The sequence below is a fragment of the Sinocyclocheilus anshuiensis genome, unplaced genomic scaffold, assembly GCF_001515605.1.
Source record: "Sinocyclocheilus anshuiensis isolate Anshui unplaced genomic scaffold, SAMN03320099.WGS_v1.1 scaffold2013, whole genome shotgun sequence".
Lineage (NCBI taxonomy): Eukaryota > Metazoa > Chordata > Actinopteri > Cypriniformes > Cyprinidae > Sinocyclocheilus > Sinocyclocheilus anshuiensis.
In genome coordinates this window covers 237,536-247,023 of record NW_015536629.1, presented here as the reverse complement: position 1 = coordinate 247,023, position 9,488 = coordinate 237,536, and the positions used below count along the sequence as shown (strand labels likewise).

Genomic DNA, 9,488 nt, shown 5'->3' with positions numbered 1-9,488 from the left:
TGTGTTTGTATGTGAGGAGTGGGAGTATTTCCTCTCTGTATGAGTATATAAGAGGATTTCCTGTGTGCTTTTGTATATGTGTGATTGTTTGATAACAGTGTCAGATCATCAGTAAGACCATATGGCAGAAGTTCCGTAACGCTGGTATCTTACACAATATGTGAGGTTTTCTGAGTTTGCCTTTTGGTAACAGAACGAGTAAAGATATTGACATTGACTATTTTCTGACTTTCTGTTTGGTTTAAAATGATATATCTACACAGATAAGTACATTTTCATGCTGCTCTTGTTTTTCTCAGGTTTGTTTCTTCGTTGCCCTGTACTATAATGTGATCATTGCCTGGTCTCTGTTCTATATGGGGAATTCATTCCAGTATCCATTGCCATGGGAACAGTGTCCTGTAGATATGATCTCAAACCAGACAGGTATGTTGTTCACAAACACATAAACATGTGACATGGCCATTTTGATTCATTTTGTAGTCATAAACACATAAAAGGAGTAATTAATTTCTTACCATATTCAAAGGTTTGGGGTCAGTATTTTTTTTTTTAAAGAAATGAATACCTTTATTCAGCAAGGATACATTAAATTGATTAAAAGTGACAGTAAAGATATTTATATATACATTTAAATTAATGCTGTTCTTTTTAACTTTCTTTTCATCATAAAATCCTGAAAATAAAATTAGCATGGTTTTCCACAAAAATGTAAAGCATCACAACTGTTTTAAACATTAATAATAACAAGAAATGTTTCTTGAGCAGCAAATCAGCATATTAGAATGATTTTTGAAGGATCATGTGACAATGGCTGCTGAAAATTCAGTTTTACCATCACATTTTAAAATATATTAAAATAGAAAACAATTATTTTAATTTCTAATTTCACTGCTTTATTCTTGATCAAATAAATGTAGCTTTGGTGAGCAAAAGACATAAAAAACTAATAAATAAAAAAACATTAAAAAAAACTTGCTGACCCCAAACATTTGAATAGTAGTAATTTAAAAACATTATATCTTTATATTTAAAAAAAATAAATAAATAAAAAATGCAAAAATACAAATTAAATAAAAATGAGCAAAATTAAATAGATTAGTATGTAGTAATGAAAACATCAAGCTTTTAAAATAGCAGTAAAACCCACTGCATTCAGACTTTAAGTGAAGGGTTCAATGGAAGAATACATTTTGTTGTTGCCTAAGGCAAAGACACAAAGGAAAATCAGTTTTTCTATTCAAATATGAAAAAACTGAATAGTGTGAGCATTTCACTAATGAGCACTCAGTTACTAGTCAATTACTAACGCACATCCCTAATAATTACACTCTTTGTATATTGTGTGACTTTGATATAAAGGGTTTTTGTACGGCTGTTTTGTAACACATCTATCTCATCTTCCTGTCTCAGTGAAGGAATGTGCAGCAAGCTCTCCTACTGTCAGGGATTCATCACAGTCACTTCAGTCACCATACAGGATAATTACCCGATCACAGTCACCTGAGTTCTGATCACCCGCACCTGCTGTCACCAATCAAGCCACACTACAAATACACACACAGCACAGTCACTCACTGTCCGGTCTACCGTTCACTCCTACGAACTGCTCTGGCCAAATTCTCCTAGAACGAATTACCTGCTGTTCCTCCCGCGATCCTCCAACGACTCCTTGGAAACTGTTCCACGATCTCCAATGTAACCGGCATCCGATCCTCACCATCAGAACTCAGATAAGCACCCTGGAACCATTCACTGTGTTGACACTCACCTGCCTTTAACACACCTATTCCAGTCATCCCCTTACCCAGTCAATAAACCATCCTGATTTGCACTTACCTGTTGTGTCTGGCCTTGCTTTGTGACACCTACCTCATATTTCTGGTTCAGGAAGGCTGCTCTGGATATCTCAGACTCCATAGATCAGTCAGGAGAGTTTAACCCCATCATGACCGGTTGCCTGCTTGCAGCTTGGGCTATTGTGTGTCTCGCAATGATCAAGGGCATCAAGTCTTCTGCCAAGGTACAACATACAACATACACACGTTTGTTTCTCTATCACGGTGGGGCTTTTCTTGTACATCCATTGTTTGTTACTGAGCTAATGATATTTTCTATCCCCTAACCTTTTTTTTAACATTTGTCAAAATAATTGTAATTGTTTATCAAGCCATTTTCCTTACAATGTTAGTGTTCCACTATCTTTGTGAGGTTTTAGTATCCTGGGACATTTGGTCCCCACAGTGCATTCAAAATTGTTGCCAAAACTTGTAAATGAATGAAATCAAAAGATGTCTCTTAGTGAAATTAATACACAAAAAGTTCATCCATTGAACGATCTGTCTCTTCTTTTCTCCAGGTGATGTATTTTTCCTCAGTGTTTCCTTACGCTGTGCTGATCTGTTTTCTCATCAGAGGGCTCATGTTGGACGGCGCAATAGAGGGCATCAAATATATGTTTTATCCAAAGGTGACAACAAGAGCTCACACTACTCCCATAAAGTGCAATTCAAAGGCACGTCAAATGCAATATTTAAATGTGATTGTATAATCATAGTCTATTTCTCTTTATTAGCTGGAGATTTGGGGGGAAGTGCAGGTGTGGTGTCAGGCTGCTACACAGGTGTTCTTTGCACTGGGTCTGGGTTATGGCTCTGTGATTGCTTACTCGTCCTACAACCCTGTGCATAACAACTGCAACCGGGACGCCATCATGGTCTCTGGCATCAACTTTATGACCTCAGTACTGGCCTCTCTGGTTGTCTTTGTGGTCCTCGGTTTCAGAGCCAAGAACATTGCTCTGGATTGTGTTGCAACGTAAGTGAGAATCTGTGTTCATTTTCCTCCTTTTTGGCTTGAAATACAATTGCATTTGATTTCTTACCTTAATTTAAGGAAGTGTTATGAAAAGGTCCACAGGACACACATTACTGTTCAAAAGTTTGCGGTCAGTAATACTTTTTAAATGTCTTTTCTTTAAAAAACAAAGTCTCTTATCCTCACCAAAGCTGCATTTGAACAGAGTAAAAACAGTAATATTTTGAAATATTATTACAATTTAAAATAACTTCTTCTTTTCGAATATATTATAAAATGTAATTTATTCCTGTGATGCAAAGCTGAATTTTCAGCATCATTACTCCAGTCTTCAGTGTCACATGATCCTTCAGAAATCATTCTAATATGCTGATTTGTTGCTCAGAAAGTTTCCTGTCATTATCAATGTTGAAAACGGTTTTTGCTGCTTAATATTTTTTATGAAAACTGCACATACATTTTTTAAAAATTCATAGATGAAAAGACGGAAGGTCAAGAGCAGCGTTTAACTTTTATTTAATTTGATGCATCCTTGCTGAGTAAAAGTATACATTTCTTTAAAAAAAACGTACAAACCCCGAACTTTTGAACAGTAGCATAATTTACAATGCAATATAATTGTTTTACATTGTTTTTAACGATACAGCTCATTATTCATTTCCATTATTTTTGTCCCCTCAGATGTATTTACATACAATTAATCCAGCTAATAGTTTTCCCTCTTTCTAAAAATGATTTAATAATTTCTTTATTTTGATAATACATGTTAATATCACTCTGTAGTAATGTGGCCAGGATGGCAGAAATGGCAACAACAGGTTCATCGCAGCATTGGTGGCCATGGTTCAACATGTCGGACCCCAAATTAGTGGCTCTTCAAGACTATAGAGAATGGTACAGCCACTATGGAAGCCTGCTAGGGTCAAATATCACTGACTGTGACCTGGAAAGAGAAATGAGCAAGGTGAGGTTCACAAATATGTATGAGCTTCATTTCATATTAAATTTCTATTCAGTTAAATGTAGCTCACTATCATAATTAAATGATTTCTGTTTGTGAAAGTTCAACTGTCGCGCTACGCTGTTCCTGTTTCTCTTTCTTTTTCTCTCAAGGAGTGGAGGCCACGGGTTTGGCGTTTATAGCATTTACGGAGGCGATGGCATTGTTTCCTGCAAGTCCATTTTGGTCGACTTTGTTCTTTCTCATGCTGCTGAATTTGGGCCTCTCCACCATGTTTGGCACCATGCAGGGGATTCTTACCCCAACTTCCGGGTGCTGGGGCGCCACAAGACCATGTTGACCGGTACACACAAATAGACACACTAATACTAAATTATATTGTTCCCTGGCTGTAAATGTCACATAACTTGGCCGTATGATTGTATAATTTGCAGTGTGTAGCTGTATCCTGGGCTTCTTCATTGGCCTGCTATTCACTCAGAGAAGTGGCAACTATTTCGTGACCATGTTGGATGACTATTCTGCCACATTGCCACTGATCATCGTTGTTGTTTTTGAAACTGTCAGCGTGGCATGGATTTACGGTGCTGATCGGTGAGATGAAATGTGATATGATAGATTTCTATTATGATTATCCTGGAGTTTGTGTGATCGGCTGTTTGTAGTCTTTTTTTAATCCTCACTGTATTTGCTGTTCTTCAGTTTCTTGGATGATGTGGAGGTGATGCTGCACTGGCGCCCTCCAGTGGTTTATGTCTATTTGTGGAAGTATGTTGGTCTGCTTGGCATGGTGGGATTGCTGGCTGCTAGTCTTCTCTGCATTGTCTTCAAACGGCCCACTTACACAGCTTGGAATCACACCACGGTATTATACACTCTCAAATAAGATGGAACATTATAAACTAACTTCTATGTAAAAAAAAAAAAAAAAAATAATTATTACTGTAGATTCCTTTAGAGGGCCAAAAAAATCTGTCATAATTTACTTACCTTCATGTTTTTCCAAACCTGAATGACTATATATTTTGAAAAAAGTCTTGTGTATTTTTACACATACACTATTGTTCAAAATTTCGGGTTTTAATGTTTTTGAAAGAAGTCTTTCATGTTCATTAAGACTGCATTTATTTGAAAAAAATACAGTAATTTTAGAAAATAAAATAATAATTATTATTACCATTAACAATAGCTGTTTTCTATGTTAATATATTTTAAAATGTAATTTATTCCTATGATGCTAAAGCTGAATTTTCAGCATCATTACTCCAGTCTTCAGTGTCACATGATCCTTCAGAAATCATTCTAGTATGCTGATTTGCTGTTCAAGAAACACCATTACATTACATTACATTTAGACATTTAGCAGACGCTTTTATCCAAAGCGACTTACAAATGAGGACAATTAACAATTAACATCAATGTTGGAAACAAAAGCTTGTGGAAACCTTGATACATTTTATTTTTCCAGGATTCTTTGATGAATAGAAAAAAAATGTATCACTTTCTTTAATAAAATTGAACAGTGAAGGTCAATTAGCTACAGTCTTGTTTTGGACCCCATTGACTTTTATTGTATGAACAAAAACATCATATTGCTACAGATTATCTACACCGGGTTGGTGACAGTATTTCTCTCTGTCAGGGATCTGAAACTAGCCTGGAGTATCCTGGATGGGCTCTGGTCATGCTCTCTATGCTGATCATCGTAGCATTTCTCCCCGTGCCCATTGGCTACCTGCTCTCCTTCCTCAGAGGTGGACAGAGCCTACCAGTGGAGGAGGGCGAAGTTGAGCCTCCGAGAGAACGATACTCTAAATGCAATTCTGCTGAGCCAGAGCCAAATAACCATCACTCCCCACTGGATGAAGACAGGAATCGGCCGTGCTCCACCTTCCTTCCACTGGGTGCTGAACACTACATGCTGCTCCCGCAACAGGAAGATGGAGAGGAAGAGGAAGACACTGGGTTGTAAGGAAATGCAGGGACAAAATCGAGATAAACAGGTGTTTGAGCAGAAAACAACAAGACTATTTATTGATCAGTATTGGAGTTGTCTAATGGAGTGGATGGAGGCGGACTCCATTTATTCTCATTATGCTAATGAACATTCATGAAAATGATGTCAACCAAGGCCCTATTTGAGAGGAGTGCTTTTTATGAGTGCACCAGTCATTGAATTGCTTTGTACTTGAATCCTTACATGTACTTAGTGATGTGCTCTATACCAAAAGTGCCTCTTAAAGGAAGAGTTCACCCAAAAATTCAAATTTGCTGAAAATGTACTCACCATCAGCCCATCCAAGATGTAGATACATTTGGAACAGACTTGAAGCTAAAATCATCATGATGAATTTCTTTCTTACAAACACACAGCCTCGTTGTGTGGGTTACTTGTGGATTATTGTGATGTTTTTTTATCAGCTGTTTTGACTCTCATTCTGACGGCACCCATTCACTGCAGAGGATCCATTGGTGAACAAGTGATGTAATGCTAAATTTTTCCGAATCTGTTCCGACAAATAAACAAACTCATCTACATCTTGGATGGCCAGTTTGTGAGTACATTTTCAGCAAATTTTCATTTTTAGGAGATCTGTTCCTTTAACATATGTGCATCATGATATTACACTCATGTCAGACAGAATATAGCTGGTGGAAGAAGTTTTTAAAAATATATCAGAATAATCAGTATTACTACAATACTAATGTTTTTGTATGCTTTTCTGCAAAAAAAGGTTTCTTTGAGTATGAAACTATTAGTTGTTAACTTTATTAATAAGCTAGTTCTAGCCTGGAATCCGTTATAATATAAAGAGAACATTTTATTATATACAGTATTATTAATAGAGTTATATGAAATGTCAATAGTTATCGGACATAAATTAGACTGCTGTTCAAAAGTTTGGGATCAGTAAGATTTGTAATGTTTTTTTAAAGACGTCTCTTCTGCTCATCAAGGCTACATTTATTTGATCAGAAATACAGAAAAAACAGTAATGCTGTGAAATATTATTGCAATTTAAAATAATGGTTTTCTATTTTAATATACTTAAAAATATAATTTATTCCTGTGAACGCTGAATTTTCATCAGCATCATTACTCCAGTCTTCAGTGTCACATGATCCTTCAGAAATCATTCTAATATGCTGATGTATGATCAGTGCTGGAAAATGCATAATATTTTTTTTGGAACTTGTGATACTTTTTTCAGGATTATTTGATGAATAAAAAGTTAAAAAGAACAGCATTTATTCAAAATAGAAATATTTTGTAACAATGAAAGAAATTAATGTTTTTATTCAGCAAGGATGTGTTTAATTGATAAAAATGATAATAAAGACTTATATTGTTAGAAAAGATTTATATTTTAAATAAAACATGGTTCTTTTTAACTTTATTCATCAAATAATCCTGAAAAAGTATCACAGGTTCCAAAAAAATAGTAAGCAGCTCAACTGTTTCTAACATTGATAATAAATCAGCATATTAGAATGATTTCTGAAGGATCATGTGACACTGAAGACTGCAGTAATGGCTGATGAAAATTCAGCTTTGATCACAGAAATAAATTATATTTTAAAGTATATTAAAATAGAAAACCATTATTTTAAATGGTAATAATATTTTACAATATTACTGTTTTTTCTGTATTTTTGTTCAAATAAATGCAGCCTTGATAAACAGAAGAGACTTCTTTAAAAAATATTACAAATCTTACAGATCCCAAACTTATTTTGTAGTTTTCAGTGACAGTAAAATACTACAATGTTTTTAGTACAGCCACAGATCATAGTATAAACGATCTGACTATCAAATGCCGCAGATTGCACAAATATTAGGTTACTTTGTCAAACAGGAAGCACAATTCATGGTTGAGCATCACCCACCCACTCCGAATATCTACATATATGTTTTCATTTTCAGGTTTGTACAACCCCACTGGTAATACGATGCAATTTAAGCCATGACTCCATAATGCCAAACTTAGACTACACAGGAAGAAAAGGCTTTACATTCCTAGTGCACAGTTTGCAGTAACATTGCATTATACTGTGATATCAGAAGAACAATGCAGAACAGTTCAAATAAATGACTGCTATGTGGATCCTCAGGTTGAATCAGGTGTGTGAACACAAATACAGACGGCAGCTTCATTTCATGTTGGTTCATGATGGTTATTATGGGTGGAAAAGCTCAGCGTGCTTTTGGTTCGTTTCAGGCTGACCAGAAAGATTTTAGTCTATATTTTAGACTGATCCACAAAAGAGGTTTTAGTCATTAGACTAAACATGAATGCTTTTTTAAATGTTTATGCTGTTGTTCATGCTTTGATTTGTGTATGTACATTATAGGGGGTGTTTACTTCCTTTGTGAGTATTCTTTTTGTTCATTCACTTCTGTTGTAATGTAATATGACAGTACATACAGTATAGTTTGGATACTTCAGAGTGAGTAAGAGTATATGTATGCCTGTTAAAAACAAGATTTTGTAATTACCTTCGCAGTTTTGTGCCATGCTAAAGAGTCACTGTATGTAGTCTGTACCAAATAAAAAGTTCTTTGGCACATTATTTCTTTCATTCATATTTATTTAGTTTACCAGCGTATGTTTTTTTCTGTTCTGTTATATGTATAAAACTGAAGATTTTAAGTTCACTTAAGTTCAATTCATCATTTGAAGTTAAATTCAAATTGTACAAAACTGTACAAATGTATACAGTTTTCATAATAAATGTAAAGGGGTTTTAAGATATAACTGGTTTCAAACCAATTTAGTGAAAGCAGAATGAAACCCCTATTACCCCTAATATTTCCCTATATATTTTCCTCTCAAATTTTCTTTTGACTCCATAGCGACATCTTGTGAAATATTTAATTTGTGGAACCTATTAAAAACCCATCTGTACGAAGTGAAAACGTGCAGATGTTACCTTAGTGAGCCAATTTGACCTGATATACCTTATCCTTAACCTAAATATATACAGTCAAACCAAAATTTATTCAGACACCTTCAACATTTCACACATTATCACAGTTTATTCGCTATAGTTTAGAAAATTGTAATAACATATGACAAGAACTACAGTTTAAACTGTCGGAACAAATTCAGCTTGATAATATCAGATAACAATTAAGCAAAACATGGTCAGGTCAAAGTGTCTAAATAATTTTTTTTATAAATTTTACTGGTAGTTCACTCTATGAAGATTTTTTGGGTATAATATGTCACAGTTTACTTTATTTTGCTATCCTCACTTAAACCATTTTGCTATCCTCACATAAATGAACTATAGAACTATAGTGAACTATATATATATACTGTATATATATGGTTACACGAACAAACACACACACACACATATATATGTAGGCCTATGTATATATATGTGTGTGTGTGTCTTTGTTCGTGTAACCATACAAAAAATATAGACAGGTTGATTCAGTCTGTTTTTATGTTATTATTATGAAAATAAGAATTTGACCTGAATAGGCTACCGGTTGGTTTAGACAGACAGACAGACAGACAGACAGACAGACAGATAGATAGATAGATAGATAGAGTGAAAGAAAGAGATAGATAGATCGATAGATAGATACATAGAGATAGATAGATAGAGATAGAGAGAGATAGAGAGAGAGAGAGATAACTGAACTACAGATAGTAAGGCAAATCTGAGAGAGAGAGAGAGGCGCACGGCGCACGGCGCA

At 34.9% G+C, this 9,488-nt stretch overlaps 1 pseudogene; it reads left to right on the top strand.

Annotated features, from left to right (window-relative positions):
- The window catches only part of LOC107653525 (sodium-dependent neutral amino acid transporter B(0)AT2-like), a 13,367-nt pseudogene extending 7,608 nt beyond the window's left edge, over nt 1-5,759 (top strand).
- The last annotated feature ends 3,729 nt before the right edge of the window (nt 5,760-9,488 follow it).